The sequence below is a fragment of the Anabrus simplex genome, chromosome 4 (assembly GCF_040414725.1).
Source record: "Anabrus simplex isolate iqAnaSimp1 chromosome 4, ASM4041472v1, whole genome shotgun sequence".
NCBI classification, from domain to species: domain Eukaryota; kingdom Metazoa; phylum Arthropoda; class Insecta; order Orthoptera; family Tettigoniidae; genus Anabrus; species Anabrus simplex.
The window spans coordinates 111,054,075-111,071,836 of NC_090268.1; the positions used below are offsets into that span (position 1 = coordinate 111,054,075).

Below are 17,762 nucleotides of genomic sequence, written 5' to 3' on the forward strand. Positions count from 1 at the left end.
TAATCTTGTAATCACCAGTGAGTTAAAAGACTACCACAAGTTCTCTGCAACGGCAAGTAGTGTTGGCTACTGAATGCATGATTCGAAGCAGTGTATAGATTCATTCAAGTGTCCGAGTGAATCGATTCACAGGAACGGCGAGCTCACGGCACACTATTCAGCTTACTCCCAGTGGACAGCACTGAGTGGCGCACTCGTTGGACATTGACGGGAAGCCAAACTTTCACTGCAGCGAGACAGTGAATCAAGGCACATCGAAAGAATCATGAACGAGCGCGGCTCAGTAAGACACAAGATACATACGGCTTCTTATCGGCTCACTGGACACTGGCGGAGAGCCAAGTTTCCGCTGCAGCGAGACATACAGTGAGCCATGGCACACCAAAAGAATCGTGAATGAGCACGGCTCAGTGAGACACAAGATAACGCGGCTCCTTATCAGCACACTGGACACTGGCGAAGGGCCGAGCTTCCGCTGCAGCGAGACATACAGTGAGCCATGGTACACTGAAAGAATCATATGCTATAATGGACTCTCGAGCTCAGCTCATTTGAAAATAATACCCATTTGCATTCACTGACTTCTTCTTACAGGGAGGTTTAAATAATAGATGGATTTATTTGCAGTGTTAAAAAGGTAGTCAAAACATAATTCTGAAGTAGCTAGTAAGTGGATAGGCTATTAGGTTATATTATTTATTAGTTTAATGAATCTTAGTATTATAATTTAGTTGACATTTGACAATTAAACTCGACTCTAGCCTGCCCTATGACTATGAGTCATGCGCATGACCACTCAAAAGTAGCTGTTTTATATTGGGAAGAACGGCTCAGTATTCTCTCAGTTCATATGTCACATCGTTGCACATGACTTCAATCATATGTGGACAGACGCAATAACTTAACCAACAGTATGTTGAATCAGAAAACCAGCAGGCTACTGTACATCTCGAGTAGCCTATACAAAATATGATGATTTTTAAAAAAATCCTCAGCTGATATAAAAATACATATTTTCTAAAATGACTGAGCGAGTTGTCGTGCGGTTAGTATCGCGTAGCTATACGCTTGCATTCGGGGGGATGGTGGGTTCGAATCCCACCGTCGGCAGCCGTTAAGATGGTTTTCTGTAGTTTCCCCATTTTCACACCAGGAAATGCTGGGACTGTACCTTAATTCAGGGCATGGCTGCTACCTTCCTAATCCTAACCTTTCCCACCCTGCGTCGCCGGAAACCTTCGATGTATTAGAGTGACTAGCATTTTTTTCTAAGAAAGGAGTTTATGGTATGAAGACCAGATGGCAGCTGCGAGCACTGAATGCTGTTGCTGCTGTCTTACCATACTACACAGATGCAGTACGAGCAGTGACTAATGTGCTGTGATTCGGATCACTGTATCGATTCAGTAACATGAACGGACTCAAATTAATCGATTCAGTAAAATGAATTGAATATCCCATCACTAAGTACTGTAGAGAATCAAGATGGCCTTGATGAAGTGGCATGCGGTGACGTGTGAAGTGAACAATTCTGGAATGAGGCTTCACTGTAAGAAGCCTGTGGAGAGCACGAGTTCGATGCAATCACTGACACTGAACGAGAAAGTGAAAGTTATTGAAGCGAGTGAAAAGGAAAAGTTGTCTGTGAGTGAAATTATGTCGCGTTTCAGGTGTGGAAAAACTCAAGTTTATGAGACTTTAAAACATAAGGACGACATTACTAGCAGTGGATGAAGGGGAATGGACAAATGAAGAGGAAATCTAACGTAACAGGCAATGAAGAAATCAATGATTTAGTGTGGGAATGGTTCGTCAGTGCCCATTCGAGAAACCTTCCGGTTAGCGGACCTATGCTACAGATTGAGGCTCTTGCCATTGCTAAATCACTTGGCAACACTGCATTTAAAGCATCAACAGGGTGACTGGAGAGTTTCAAAACAAGACACAATATCGTATGGAATGAAGTCTGTGGTGAGTCCAAAGACGTGGATGGAAATGTAGTAGCCGAGTGGAAATCGAAGCTGCAAAATTTAATTTCTGGCTATGAACCTAGACATTTTCAATGCCGACGAAACAAGATTGTTTTTTAGAGCCTTGCCTTTCATGGGGAAAAGTGTGGTGAGGGTAAAATGTCGAAAGACTTACAGTACTGTTGTGCGGTGACATGGAGGGGGAAATGGAAAAGTCCCTGGTAATTGGGAAATCAGCAAAACCAAGGAATTTAAAAACTTGGGACTTGTGCAAGCTTCTGGTAACTTGGAGGAGCAATGTGAAAGCCTGGATGACCAGTGCTCTAATGGAAGAACAGCTGAACAAATTTAACCGTACGGTGAAGGAGGACAATCACAAAGTTATTCTTTTTCTCGACAATGCCACTTTTCACCCACATATGTTGCTTTCCAATGTCAAGCTAGCCTGGTTTACCCCTAACACAATCAGCGTTCTTCAACCTATGGACGAAGGAGTGATTTACACCTTTAAATCTCACTACAGGCATTTACTGATGCAGTCACTGATCAAGAATGTTGATACAGCTGACAACACTTACACCCTTGCACGCTCAGTTTCCATACTGGATGCTGTCAACTGGATCAGCTTGGCTATGAAGCAGATCAAACCTCAAACAGTCGTAAAGTGTTTTGCAAAAGCGGGATTTGCAGAAAATGATGACATCAGCACACCTGAGGAAGTGACTGAAAATGCTGCACTGGTATCTCTGCTGAGCCAACAACAGAATTTCACATGTAATGTAGACTAATACATTCGTAGTGACAACCAGCTTGCTACTCACTACAGTTTCCAGTCTGCTGTACAGCTTCTGAAGATCTGCCATACAGAGAATGAAGAAGATGATAATCTGAGGGACGAAGACCAGGAAGAGGAGGAGGAAAGAGAAAGTCAGAATAAAATACGCACTCATGAACAAGCTATTGAGTGTGTCAGGGACATTATGAAATTTGCTGTCAAGTCGAATTCTCCGCGACTTCTTGAGCTACTGTACAGCGCTAAAGACTGCATTGAAATAGACATGACATCAAGGAAGGTGAAACAAGTTTCTTTGTTAAGACATGAGAAAGAAAGAATAATTTGACAAATACAGTATTGTATATAATGTGTTATATGTATACTGTAGTTGATTTATTAAACAAGTGGAATAAGGCAGAAATTGTGTTATACAATATGTGTTACAGTATGTGTATACTGTAGTTTGTCTATTAAACATGTGGAATAAGGCAGAAATTGTCCGGTTTCCATTGAGTACGGTACATACAGTATATACTGTACATATTATGTTGTGTGTTATAGTGCAGGCCCATGCGAGAGGAATATAAACCTACGGTACATCAAGATATTGTGTTACTGAGATTTGCATCATCAAAACTAGACTAATGGATCAAGGGTAAATAATTTGTGAATCATTTTGTATAATTTTGTTCAATCCAGAAACTTGTCAAAGTCGGAAAATAAAATCAGACCCTTGTGGTTCTGCTTTGAGCAAACTTTACTTTAAATAACAAATAACTAACGCAATATAATGAATAAGAGAAAGTACCTCGCATGAATAATGGATGATAAATTAATACATTTTTATTCATATTTGCCATTCTCAAATAGCAGCTCATTTGAATAGAACTCTGCTTTCACAACAGGAAGGGGATACCGTGAATATATTCTACCGCCCCTACCCAGAGGGGCAGCGGTGGTGATGATTTTTGTTTTAAGAGGAAGTACAACTAGGTAATCATCCTCTCTGGACAAATTAGTGGAAATGAAATTTAAAATAAAATTATTTATTTAACAAAAGGAATTTGGAAACGTAGTACAAAATAAAACAAAAATTTATTGAATTAGGCCAAAAAATTCCTAATGAATCGAAAGGGAACATGCGTTCCCTGAGTAACAGTACACTTTTAAGTTTCATACCCTTGCTTAATCCACTGTCACACATAAAGCGCATAAAAAGATCAGCAGTAGTAGAGACATCGGCTAGTATGCATTCAAGTGTTTCCTGCAGGCCGAGGCTCTGCATTAGGCCAGAGAGATCGGCGCACTCTGTGAGGACGTGGGCCACGGTGACCCTCTTGAGATAAAAGTGCGTAGATCATCCATGAACTATCCTCAGCCTACACAACACTAGGGCCTCTCTCCATAAAGGCCAGAGAGAGGACCGCCACACAGAGGTTGTCTTCTTAATTGCTCTCAGCTTATTGGGAGTTCGATTATCTAGCCACTCTGATTCACAGGACACCAAGATGGTTCGATGTAGCTGAGAACAAATATCTTTAGCAGGTACATTATTAGGCCTTGGAGGTAAAAGTACCGCTTCCTTTGCAGCTATATCCGCAAGTTCGTTTTCCGCAATACCAACGCGTCTTGGAAGCCACGCGAAAGTGTTTCTGGTGCCAGCTTCACTTAACCTGGCTTAAGGTCCTCAATCTGCTGCACCAGTGGGAGTTGCGAGAAATAAGTTTTATTAGACTGCAGAGAACTTAACGAGTTGGTACACAAAAGAAAGTGGTTCCTTTCGTCACCCAATGTAAACCGCAGAGCTTCTAAGATGGTGTAAAGCTCCACAGTATACACGCTGCATACACTAGGAAGAGAGATCTTCATGCTCATATCATCAGTGACGAAAGAGCAACCAACATTTTCTACAATTTTAGAACCATCCGTGAAGATATGTCTCGCGGCCGGATATTGGTGAACGAAGTCCTGGAAATACCTCCGATAAATGGAGCAATCTGTGTTCACCATGGGTCCACAGGGTAGATCTAGACGTATTTCTGGTCGTGGAACTAACTACGGAGGTACCTCACTAAAAGTTTGTTCAAGATAACCACCGATATCTGTATTGAAATCTCGACACAAGCTATCAAATAATACAGATGTTGATTCCCATAGGGAATTTAAAATATTTGTCCCGAATGAGTAAAATTTATAATACCAATATAATGGTCCGTTATTCAGGCATCAATTTTTTGGAAATGAGACGTAGCTCTCATAGTGCATTGGCAGTGCTGATGGCTTCAAGTAGCCTATGCAGTGGCCTCCACAGTATGCACCAGCCTTGCGTCTTGGGTGGTGTGCTAAGTCCCAACTGATGAGCCTAACTTAGCATACGAGGGCGAAACGCAGGCAACCAAGAATGAGTTAGCTGGAAAATTTATAATGTCCAATAACGGACCATTATATTGGTATTACAAGCTATCAATTCGAAACCCAACCGGCCGTGTGGCATTCGGCCAGTCTTGGTACCTTTGGTGGTATTGGGTACTAAAGATGTATTGATAGCTTGGATGTAGCGGCATTTCACGAATTTTGGCAGCATACGTGAGGAGTACCTGCTGCCTCCTTATCCATAAAGATGGAACTCCCCTTCAGCGAGTAGGCTGGAAATGGGGCTAGTACAAAAAGCTTCCGTTGCCAGCCTAACTCCACAACGGTGAATACTGTCTAAAAGACTCAGCGTAGATTTTGATGCCGAGCCATAAGCCACACTTCCATAGTCAATTCGGGAGAGGACTGTTACCGTGTAAAAACGTGGCAGCACCGCACGTTCAGCTCCCCACGAAGTGCCGCTGAGAAACTTGAGCATGTTAAGTCCTACATGCAGGCAACGTTCAACTGACAGATGTGGGACTGACACATTAGTCTCTTATCAAAATAGAGACCCAGGAATCTGCAGGTGTGTACCACTGGTAAGACAATGTCTCGCAAGAGGAGCTCTGGTTCATGATGCACAAGCCGACGTCGACAGAAGTGTACAACTAAGGTTTTCACCGCTGAAAATCGAAAACCATGTTGCAGGGCCTATCTGTCGACTCGGTTAATAGCTTGCTGTAGGTGTCTCTCAGCAAACGCCACCCTTCCAGAGCTGTAATGTAGACCTAAATCATCTACATACAGCAATGGAGCAACTACGGGCCCAGCAGAGGCAACTATGCCATTGATGGCGATTGCGAACAGCATGACACTCAGTACCGATCCCTGAGGTACTCCATTTTCTTGAACGTAATATTGAGAAAATGCATTCCCAACTTGGACTCGTAAGAGCCGGAGGGACATGAAGTTCTCAAACATTAGCAAATTTCCCTGAAATCCCCACTGGTGTAGTGTGGAGAGAATCCCATATCGCCAGGTAGTATCGTAAGCTTTTCACTACTCCTCTTCATAATCATAATGGATGAAGTTTTAAAAGCAGTTAAAAGAAAGGATCCAACAACTACGGCCCTGTTTTTGAGGATGATGTAATGATATGGGGTGAGACAGAAGCTGAAGTACAAGCTAGACTAGATCTTTGGCATGAACCTTCAATCTGAAAATCAGCAAAGCCAAGACAGTTGGCTTGGTGATGGGTAGAAACTCTCCAACTGTTCATCTAAGAATTGGGGATGGATATTGTAGACAACTTCCAGGACTTAGGTAGAGTTCTCTCCTCAGGCAATACTCTACATCAAGAGATTAGCAACAGAATACAGAAATACTTTGGGATGAAACATTTCCGTCAATCTCCAAGGTCAGCTTATACAAAATATGTCTGTTACCTATACTGACGTATCGTCTGGAAACAACAACACTTACTGGATCAACAAAAAGTCATCTTCAGACATCAAAAATGAAATTCCTCCATTCTTGTATACAAAAAAAAAATAATAATAATAATAATAATAATAATAATTTGATAACATAAGAAATGTGGATATCCAACAAGAACTTGGATCAGAAAGAAGCTTTCTGGAGTGTGTCAAAGTGATGAGATTGCAATGGTATGGGTCACATGAAAAGAAAGGATCCCAACAGGACTCCTCGAGCATACTTTAACCGCAGTGTTCCTGGAAAGGTTTTTTTTATTTATTTTATTTTGCTAGTTGTTTTACGTCGCACCGACACAGATAGGTCTTACGGCGACGATGGGACAGGAAAGGGCTAGGAGTGGGAAGGAAGCGGCCGTGGCCTTGATTAAAGTACAGCCCCAGCATTTGTGGGGTTCGAAATTACTATCTCCCGAATACTGGATACTGGCCGCAATTAAGCGACTGCAGCTATCGAGCTCGGTTTCCTGGAAAGGGACCAAGAGGAAGACCTCATGATGTTTGGAAGCAGCAGATTTTCAAGGACCTTGAAATTAGAGATGTAAACTGGCGTTGCATACACGGCTTGTAAAAAAAAATGCACCTGTATTGATGGAGCACAGAAATGATGATGATGTAGAAGTTGTACTGAATATGAACTATACAATATACTGCCAAAAGTTTCTGCACACCCCTGTTATACAAGGTATTATTGCTTACAGTTGAGATACTGCCTTGGAGTCATCACAGAACCGTGTTAACCAGAGAATGGGACAGACAACAGAGTTCAGCAACTTTTAGCACGGCATGATTATAGGCAGCCAACCACTCCAGTAAGTCAGTTCGGAAAATTTCAACCTTGCAGAAGATTGCTCTATCAACAGTAAGTAGTGATATTGTAACCTGGAAATGACAGTAGCACTATCAAGAACCAGCGGACCATATAAAATGATTAACAGGGACCGGCAAGTACTAAGAGGGTAGTGTGACAAAACCACACGTCGTCAGATGGAAGACTTACAAAGTTCCAAAGTGCATCAGGTAAAACTGCCAGTACCAGAAATGTTTGCCAAGAACTGCACAAATTGGGTTTTCATGGCCAGGCACCAAGATTAATCCTTGCCGTTGGGTAAAGTGGTGTAAAAAATGATGCCATTGGACTCCAGAGGTGGTGGTGATTGTTTTAAGAGGAAGTACAACTGGGCAACCATCCTCTATATAACACTAATCAGAGAGAAAAAATGGAAGGGGTTAAACCCTTCGAAAAATGCAGGTATCGGCCAAAGGAAGACAACGGCCACGAAGGGCATGAAAATGAAAGACTCCCTAGGCCTCCATACGTAATACCGTCGGGGTCTGAAAAGAAGAAGCGTTGACCAAGGGAGGTCAGATAGGATAGATGAAAGTGAGGAGCCTGGCACAAGTAAGTGGAAGCAATGCCAGCACTCAGCTGAAGGCCCTACTCACCCAGGCTTCAAAGTTCAGAGCCCCTGAGACCCCTTTTAGTCGCCTCTTACAACAGGCAGGGGATACCATGGGTGTTATTCTACAGCCCCCACCCACTGGGACTTTTGACTCCTGAGCAATGGAGGCAAGTGGTAAGGAGTGACAAATCACACTTCACTATCTGGCAAGCTGACAAATGGGTCTGGATATGGAGGATGCCAGGTAAACACCATCACTCTGAGTGTGTACTTCCAACTGTGAAGTTTGGTGAACGAGGCATCATGGTATGGGGCTGTTTTCATGGTATGGACTAAGCCCCCTAGCTCTTGTTCAGAGAGTGCTACAGGCCAGTGAGTATGAAATAATTCTAAACAATTTTGCACTTCCCACTTTATGGCAAAAGCTTCAACATGGTAATACCCCAATACTTACAGCAGCATCTATACAAATATGGTATGATGATATGGAGGTTGTAGAACTGGACTGGCCTACCCTCAGCCGCAATCTCAACCCCACTGAACATCTTTGGGCTAAGTTGAAATACCAACTGTGAGTGATCTGCTCTCAACCTGTTCCAAGATCTACAAGAAGAATGGAGGTCAATTCCTGTGGCAATATAACAAAACCTGGTGGAAAGCCTCCCTCAAAGATTTATGGTTGTCAGAAAAAGGAGTTTTGTGTCAGAAAAATAGTCTCGCTGCAAAGACAATGTTGAGGAGTTTTTACTGTGCAATGGTTGGCAGTGAAATCTATGTTAAATTTGGGAGGTGATGCAAATATTCTAGGAATTTTAGCCAATGGCAGAGGTAGCAGCCACAGGAGGCATGGAAAATGTTGCCCGATTAATGATATTAGATTATATAACAAAAATATCTGTAGGAGCTGTTTGGTGAGTCCCTGGCATTTGTAATGAACACATCACTCCTACAAGTAGCACAAGGTCAGATTTGTCTTGTTTACCTTTTGTTATTTTGTCATTTATACTGTGGGTCCCTTAATTTGAGCCAGGTATGTACTTACAAGAACTGATCCAATGCCTCATTTCTGTTAAGAATGCCCATGTGCCCATGTGTCTCTGATGTGCTCACCCTGAAGCTCTCACTTTTTTTGACACAACAAATACATATGTAAAATACCATACCCCATCACCCCAATACATTTTGAAGATTTCATAAAATGTCACAACCTTTTGAAACTGATTGCTACTGATGAAGTGATTAAAACAAAATTTAGAAGTGATGTCCACAACAGCTAAACAACATGTTTTTGTGAAAACGATGACTTTTAAAAAAATCTTGAAATAGGCTATTCGTCTTATCCTATGATAGTATTATTTATAAAGGTAGCTCTCGACATTTCTCAGCATATTACATAACTTACAGTTTAGTGTTTTACACTTTAGTGTTTAATGTTATTAATCTTGTAACATAACTGAAACAAAATTCTTATTACTTTGTGATTCATTTCTTTGACTTCACACATTACATATTATCTTTTAGAATTCTTTTACAGAGTTGACATGGTATCTTTGTGGTATGGTATGCAGTCGCTGACATGGAAAATATGTCATCAGAATGATAAGTGCAGGTATATAAGAAAACAATGTTCCCAATACAGGCACAAGACTCTCTCTCTTTTTTTTTTTTTTTTTTTAAACAATCTGCTTTACGTTGCACTGACACAGGTAGGTCTTATGGCGACAATAGGATAGGAAAGGTCTAGGAGTAGGAAGAAGGTGGCCGTGGCCTTAATTAAGGTATAGCCGGCATTTGCCTAGTGTGAAGACTATCATTATAATCTCTAAACAATATTGTCTATCAACTGCTTTGTTCATACTACAAATTAATTAAGAGTCACGTCATTTGGTCAAGCTCTCTTGGAAAAATATTACAGTTCATAACCAACCACGTTACAGAGTATCGTGAAGCAAGAAGACTACATAACAATACACTCAACCTTTCCTTCAAAACTATTATCCGCGCACTTTTTAGTGATAGATTTACACCCTAGTGCTGAAGCGGTCGACTTTGGTTATCTTCGAGATTCGTATTGGCAACCTTTGAAACACAAACTAAGAATCGCTTATCATCGCTGTGCGCCATCTGGCGTACACTTTGAGTACTCGTACTGTTGTTGTTTACACAGCAAAGCCAAACCATAGAATTCATGCTAGGAACAAGTTTCGCAACGGGAAATGTTATATAGTATTAAATATTGTGTGTGTGTGACACAGTTGTTTGCTTAAAATAATAAAGGTTTATAAAATTCATATCCATCGATCATATTATCGATTCAATTCAGATTTCATTTCCATTCAGTTGGCAGTATTGACGGAACCCTTCTTACTTCTCCAACGAGTACAAAAATCTATCACTAAAAACTGCGCGGATAATACACAAAATTGCTGGCTCAATACAATTTTCCTGATCTTGAAACTCAAAATACAACTGGAAGAATAATTCGATGACATGGGACACCACTGTAAAGCACTGATACGAACTTTGAGGACTAGCAGGGAAACTCGTTAGATCGCTCCAATCATGTTTCAACTACCATCAAAAGTGTACAGCCCAGAAGAAAGTTATAACATATATCATAAAGCATGCCTATGCGGAACATTTTTAAGAGTTTCAATTTTATAAGGTAGCCCTAAACATTTCTTGGCATATTTATTTAGTGTAGGCCTATGGCTTTTAGTGCCAGAAGTTAGAGAACATGTTCGGCTCGCCTGGCGCACGTCTTTTTCTCTGACGCCCATGGGGGACCTGCTTGTCTAGATGTGCGGCGGCGATGATGATGATGATGATGAAGAAGAAGAATAATGATGAAGTACGGGAAGAATGAAACTCTGTGTCAGCATAATACCTCCTCCTGAAGAATAAAATCAAGGTATCTGCTCAAGGCTTAATGTCTCCATCTGATGGATGAATCATATGCCCTCGCTCCATAAGAACACCACTAAAAGTTAAAATAATAAATTCCATACGAATACTGCACAGAGGTTTGGAATTGGGTCCAGGCTTTTAGCACAAAATCTAGAGATTAGAAATTGTATACCACCACCACACCTACCCAGCCAGCAAACATTCTGATGGCAAAAATTTCTTCCACCAACAGGACTCAAACCTGCAAGCCATGGTGTCAGACCATAGAGACTTGACATCTTAATGATCATGGCCACCACACTGACTTTCTTGCTATATGCTGTACATTAGTAAATTCTCCAGACACACAAACATAATTCTAATCTCAAGATTAAACATACTAACTGTCAGCTGTTTTGATCATGATACAAAATATTCATGTCATGCAAGTACTTCGAAATACATCTTCAATTTCTGACAAGACTTTTGTTAATACGTTCCTGCTAAATATAACTTCCTCATTTAATTTAGGGAACTATACGACTGAGTATTCAATCCAGAATCTGTTGGGCAATGACCAAATACCTTTCCTACATTTTATACTTACGATTCTGACAACATATTCTCCAATGCCAACGGTTAAATACCAAACCACACAGATACAATGTCAGCGTTTTAAAAGAATTCTGAAAATATAATGCCATGTGTAAATGACAAAGAAATGAATGAAAATGTACTGAAGAACTGTGTTTCAATTTTATCATAGGATGAATAATATTTAATACTTTTCTAAAAGGATATATCTAAGCACTAAACACCAATATTTCTCTTATACAGTGACAATAATATTACCTATATTACATAAGCAATCATAGTTTTCCCCCAGTGAAAACTCTCACTCAGAGCTATTCATTCAATTATTGTACAGTATCTATAGGCTAACTCAGAAAACCGAATCACATCCTGGGCATGTACACAAGACTGGAATGCAGGGTGCATGTAAAAATTCAAGGTGCATAAGGAAAAATTACAGAGGAAGAGATCTTGGCAATTATTTACAACTTGCAGGTTAATGACATCATTTGCCAAAAAACAATTCCAACCACCACTCTGTTTATAGGAGAGTCAGACATTGTTCTGTTAACAGAAGAGCATAGATCATGGCCTGCTAACCCTCTCTGCTGCAAACCCTTTTATGCAAATCATATCAAAAACAGGAAACAGGCCTGGTGACCATACAGTTAAGTAAATAATCTTCTCTTCTAATTTTCCTAATTCAGCTTGACTTCCTGTCCATACCTGTATGTTTAATATATCCCACCTTAACCTATCAATAACTAAAACTTTTCACCATATCAAAACCTACCAGTGACAGAAGACCTTTTTTCAAGAGATAACAATAAAACTTAACACTAAAGAACCAGTATGTATCTAAGCGATTAAGGTCAACACAACTGAAGTCAGATCTAAACAGAAGTAAACAATATAGGATATGGTCACTGGCAGTAATTTTCGATGGATTAGAATCGTGAAATCATATTGCTTAACGTATGAGAGAGAGGAAAACAAAGAGATTCAGACACACTAAAATGTACCCCCTTACTTAAATTTACCCTAATCACGTACTCGAATTACACTTTTAAATCTATACGGAAAATCTATTTCACACATGTAAATAGGCAGAGATATATAAACCATTCTAAACATTAACACAAAATAAACATGACGTTTCATTAATCCTAACCTAATAACCTCTGCAGTCAGCACACATCGCCAGCAAACCAGCATCACTTGCGTTAACGAAGTACATGTGAAATACATACAGATAATGCAGTACATAGGGCGCTAGATAAAATAAGTACGTCGAAAGTTGACACCAGTAATAAACCAGTCATGACATGAAAAAAAAATGTAAACAGAACCCAGCTGACCGAACACCGTCTTCAAAACGACCATCACACTTTACAAGCACACAAGCTCTATAAGGTACTCGAAACATTTCACATCAATACCGTAATAAGAGCTTCCGTTCCACTGAAATTCATCTGACTAGGCTAACCTGCCAAAATTTGCGTACAGTATCATCCAGTCCAGTGATGTGGTATTGGCATGTTTTGTTCAACATATATCGTTACCATATGGAATATTGTCATATATCGTGGCATTACATACCAGGACGTTGTTGACTAATATGCATAATTTTATGCAACATTTAGAACTTATTGGTTAACAACACCATTTGCTAGAAAATTATTTCACCCATCACTCTCTAAAAAGCTAAGTGTCAGACGTCGTCTGTTAACAGAAGAGCACAGACCACAGCCTGCTAACGTTTTACACCAATAATATCGATATGAAACCTGTACAGTGAACGTAAAAGGCTGTGTATAAACAAGGTTAAATATTAGAAGGCATAAAAATAATTTTAAAAACATACATGGTGGCGGGTGGCGGGGTGGGATTGTCCGCACCTAAATAAAGAATCATAATAGCAGAGCATATATTATTGAATGGGAACCGCAGAAAACTATCTAACCACCGACAGTGGAGTTGGAGCTCACTGTATCCCGAAAGGCCGGTCTCCACTGTTTAACATTTAACACCAACATGTTAAATTTAACATGTTACAGTTGACATGTATATTGTGATTGTGTCTTCCAATTGACTTTGCATGTTAACTCAGAATGTTGAGTTAACACTTTTAACATGTTGACGTGTTTTCCGCTCCAAGTGGAAAACATGTCAAGTCAATTCGTTGTTCGTGCGATGTCGGCACAGCTTCGGCAACTTCCATGATGTTTCCATGCCAACACATAACCTAAACGACGCAAACGACGTGCTCCTCATATAGTAGGATTATAATTACCGGTACAACACTCCGCAACACTCCTTCTCTTTGTTATAAGCTACAAATACAGTACACGCACGTGTGTCGTTCTCTCTGCACTATACTAAAATGTATAGTCAGAAATGGAGTAGAGCAAGGAGATTACTCTGGACTTAATTAATGATATAATAGAAAGGCCTTATTTGTGGGATGTCTCATCAGAGGAATACAGATATAAAGCGAAGAAAGCCGACAGTTTCCTGGAACTCGAAAATATCTATAATTGTTCCCGCGAGTAAATCGAAAAATAAAAACTAGCGTCCCTCCGCTCCCAGTACAGTCGAGAATTGCAGAAAGTTCAGAAAATTCGGTAGTCGGGAGCGGACGAAGTTTATACTTCAAAGTGGTTTGCTTTTGAAGCAATGAGCAGAGTGAGGGGAGAAAATGTGCCTAATAAAACTGCATTTCTAAATCATAACAAGAAGCAACAGTGGCAATAACAAAGGCCAATTCCTCTTCATTTGAGTCCATTGTCCTTATTTAAAAATACTAGACACCATCTAAATGTATTACCATAAACTGATATGATGAACTACCTGTATATAAACAAAGAACGTCAAGTTTTTAACATGTTTATTAAGTGTGGACACAATGTTAAATGAAACAATTTTTTGACATTTAACATTTAACATGCTAATGGTGTCACCAGTTAACATTTAACACTTTTAACATTTAACATGTTGTTGTTAAATGTTAACTGGTGACACCATAAACATGTTAAATGTAAGAGCTACCATCGCGCAAACCACGTAGCCAACTCGCTCAGTAGTAGTGGTGATGTAGGACTCAAAGTCCTCGTATCACTTGGTATCGTTAGCAGAGAGCATGAGGTGACTAGGAAATTCAAAACATTGTATTAATAGGTGTGGCGTTGGACAACAATCATCGTTGTTATCTATATATTTATGTTCAAAATGCCGGAACTGATGCTCTGTAGGATACAGTCTAATAGTAAATCGTGTTACTGGTTATCGGTCCAACCAATATTACTTTGTACGATTTTCGGAGAAGCTGAGGTCCTAGAGATTTGTCCCGCCGGAATTCCTTTAAGGGCAGGTAAATCTACTGACACAAGGGCGACGTATTTGAGCACTTTCAAGTACGGTACCAAATATGCTAAATTGGGTTCAGAAAGCCAGCGCGCTACCATCTAAGCCACTCAGGCAGGTAGTATACACTTTATAGTGTTTCGCTGTTTGGTAAATTCCTACAAGAAAATAAAAGTAGGCCTGTTGTACGCTTGCCGGATTGTGTTACACAAGCACAGGCAACATAATTCTATTAATTGACAAAACTGTGTACTTTAGTAAAAAAAAAAGAAACTTTTTTGCGTTTTCTCAACAATGAATGCATAATTTATCCACTTAATTTATTCGATCTAATCTATGAAAAGTAGCGTACTGAAAGCGGAAAAAACTATATGGATGGCGCTAAAAATATGGGGTCGCTATTTCGTCTTTGCACTGTCGCAGACATCTTAGCCACTCTACAGTCCTCTATCTAGCTCGTTGGTGTAAAATATTTCCTCCTTATTTTCACTGATTACTTTCAAAAGAAGAAACACTATATCTTAATTTTAATCAAACACAGAAAACTCATAAACACAGTCACAGGTCGGTGAAAAGAACACACAGCCCTGAAACACCACCATAAAGAATACACGGTTTAAAATCATGCATTTAAACAATAAATTCTTTATTTCATTCTTTATCTGCTTACCCTCCAGGGTTGGTTTTTCTCTCGGACTCGGCGAGGAATCCCACCTCTACAGCCCAAAGGGCAGTGTCCTGAAGCGTGAGACATTGGGTCGGGGAGTATGACCAGTACCTCGCCCGGGCGGCCTCACCTGCTATGCTGAACAGGGGCCTTCCGGGAGAGTGGGAAGATTGGAAGGGATAGAAAAGGAAGAGGTAAGGAAGCGGCCGTGGCCTTAATTTAGGTACCATCCTGGCATTTGCCTGGAGGAAAAGTGGGAAACCACAGAAAAACGCTTTCAGGATAGCAGAGCCGGAAATCGAACCTGGGAGTCCGGGGGTGGCAGCTAATTGCACTAAACACTACACCACAGAGGCGGACTAAACGACAAATTCCGAATGAAATCATTTAAAAATCTCATTTAGAAATACGTGTTCAGAGTCAGCTGATACCTATACATCTACACCAGCGCCGCGTAGGGAAGGAACATATCAACCAGAATAAGTCGTCGCACTATACAGTGCGTTGCCTACGTTATAATACAAAGCCTGGAAATACAGTCCGTAAAACGCTATGGAAGTGGTTACACTAAAATTCAATGCCGGGCAGATAGGATCGCTTTCTTGCCCCCCGTCTACCAGGTTTGCACCTTTATAAACGTGTTCATTATCTGAGTTGGTTGTGAGTATATTATGTATTCGTCTGATGTTAAGCATTCGAAGTTCCAGTCGTGGTTTATTCACGAGAAATTAAAGGTAGTGGATTTTCGTTTCACAAGTTTCCAGCGAATGTTCGAAACAGTAAACAGAGGAAGTATTACGCATGAGATACGACTTCAAGCTGATCGAAGTAAGCCTCTGTTCCTAAGTTTTGATCTGAGTTACCGTACGTTATAATAATCGGGCGATCCCAAAATTTGTCACTGGACATTTTTGTAAACAATACTACCGTGACCGGCGATCATTTGAGAGGCATCTTCAAACTCAGAAATATTAAATTAGGAAACCAACGAGGCAAATAATTTGCCCAACAAATTTGGCGAAAATGAATGCAGCAAGAGCTAAAAATATTTTTTCCCCTGAAACAATCTCTGGTTTGAAAAGTATGGAGGTGGTTTGTCCCGAGAGCATTAAATACAGTTTAAAATAAGCCATTTGTTTTATGGAGCATTTTTAGAAATTGTTTGATGCGCATGACGTCTGCAACACCTCACATGGGACATATTCCAGGAACGAGAACAAACGAGCATCTTTTAACCGGGCGAGTTGGTCGTACGTTTAGGGGCGCACGGCTGTGAGCTTGCATCCGGGAGATAGTGGGTTCGAATCCCACTGTCGGCAGCCCTGAAAATGGTTTTTCACTGGTTTCCCATTTTGACACCAGGCAAATGCTGGGGCTGTACCTTAATTAAGGCCACGGCCGCTTCCTTCCAACTCCTAGGCCTTTCCTATCCCATCGTCCCCATAATACTTATCTGTGTCGGTGCGACGTAAAGCCACTAGCAAAGAAAGCATCTTTTAGTACTGAAGATGAACGCCTCAGTTGGTTAATTAATGATTTCCTGTCATATATTAAGAAACTTCAAATGCATTCAGAGAAAGTAAAAAGGATTCATGAGAGAAATGTATCAGGCATAGATCTTGACTACCCAATCCACTGTGGCCTGCGTAAAATACCTCATAAGTATACATTTGCATTATGCATTGACGAGGAACCTAACGAGCTATGACATCGAGCTCTTCTTCACCTACCTAAGACGCCAAGCGGAATACAATGACATTATGGTTCGTGTGGCAAAAGAAAAAAACAGACTGTAAAGGCTGTTTAGAGCATATCTCTTTTCCACCTACTCAAAGTCCAACATTGTGTCTTATTCGTTTTCAAAATCGAGGAACCCTCAGATACCGAAAATCATCGGCTGTGGCACTTTTGCAGTGAACGACGGAATTTGTTACCTCCGCTACGCAGTACTTACCCCGAAGAAAGTTACTAAAAGGTATACGTTTATTTTTTTCGAAAGACATGTTCAACAGTGAAATTAAGTGTGGAAAGTGTAAAGGCGGCAGACCATCCTTTTTTCTACTGTGAAAATTTCTGAGACCTCTGTTAGACAACATTGCTTTGAGCCACTCAAGTAGAAGAGAGAAAGTTTTGAAACTTGATAAGAAGCCCCTCAAAAGGAAAGTTTTGAAACTTCAATGACATATCCCCGCCAATGCAGCACCGCTCTATAAATAAAGTACTGTCAATACTCTCAAAAACATTCAGGTCTTTTTATTTAGGATATAATTTACTTAT

At 40.4% G+C, this 17,762-nt stretch overlaps 1 protein-coding gene across 2 annotated transcripts in view; it reads right to left on the reverse strand.

The window, feature by feature from the left end:
* LOC136872190 (membralin) overlaps nucleotides 1-13,168 on the reverse strand; it is a 470,893-nt gene extending 457,725 nt beyond the window's left edge. Inside the window, exon 1 of one of the 2 annotated variants that reach the window (XM_067146026.2) lies at nucleotides 12,942-13,168. The gene's annotated coding sequence lies outside the window, so the exon portion shown is untranslated. Of the gene's footprint in view, nucleotides 1-12,894 lie in introns of both variants that reach the window. The other variant, XM_068227184.1, reaches the window with a different exon arrangement.
* Nucleotides 13,169-17,762: the final 4,594 nt, after the last annotated feature.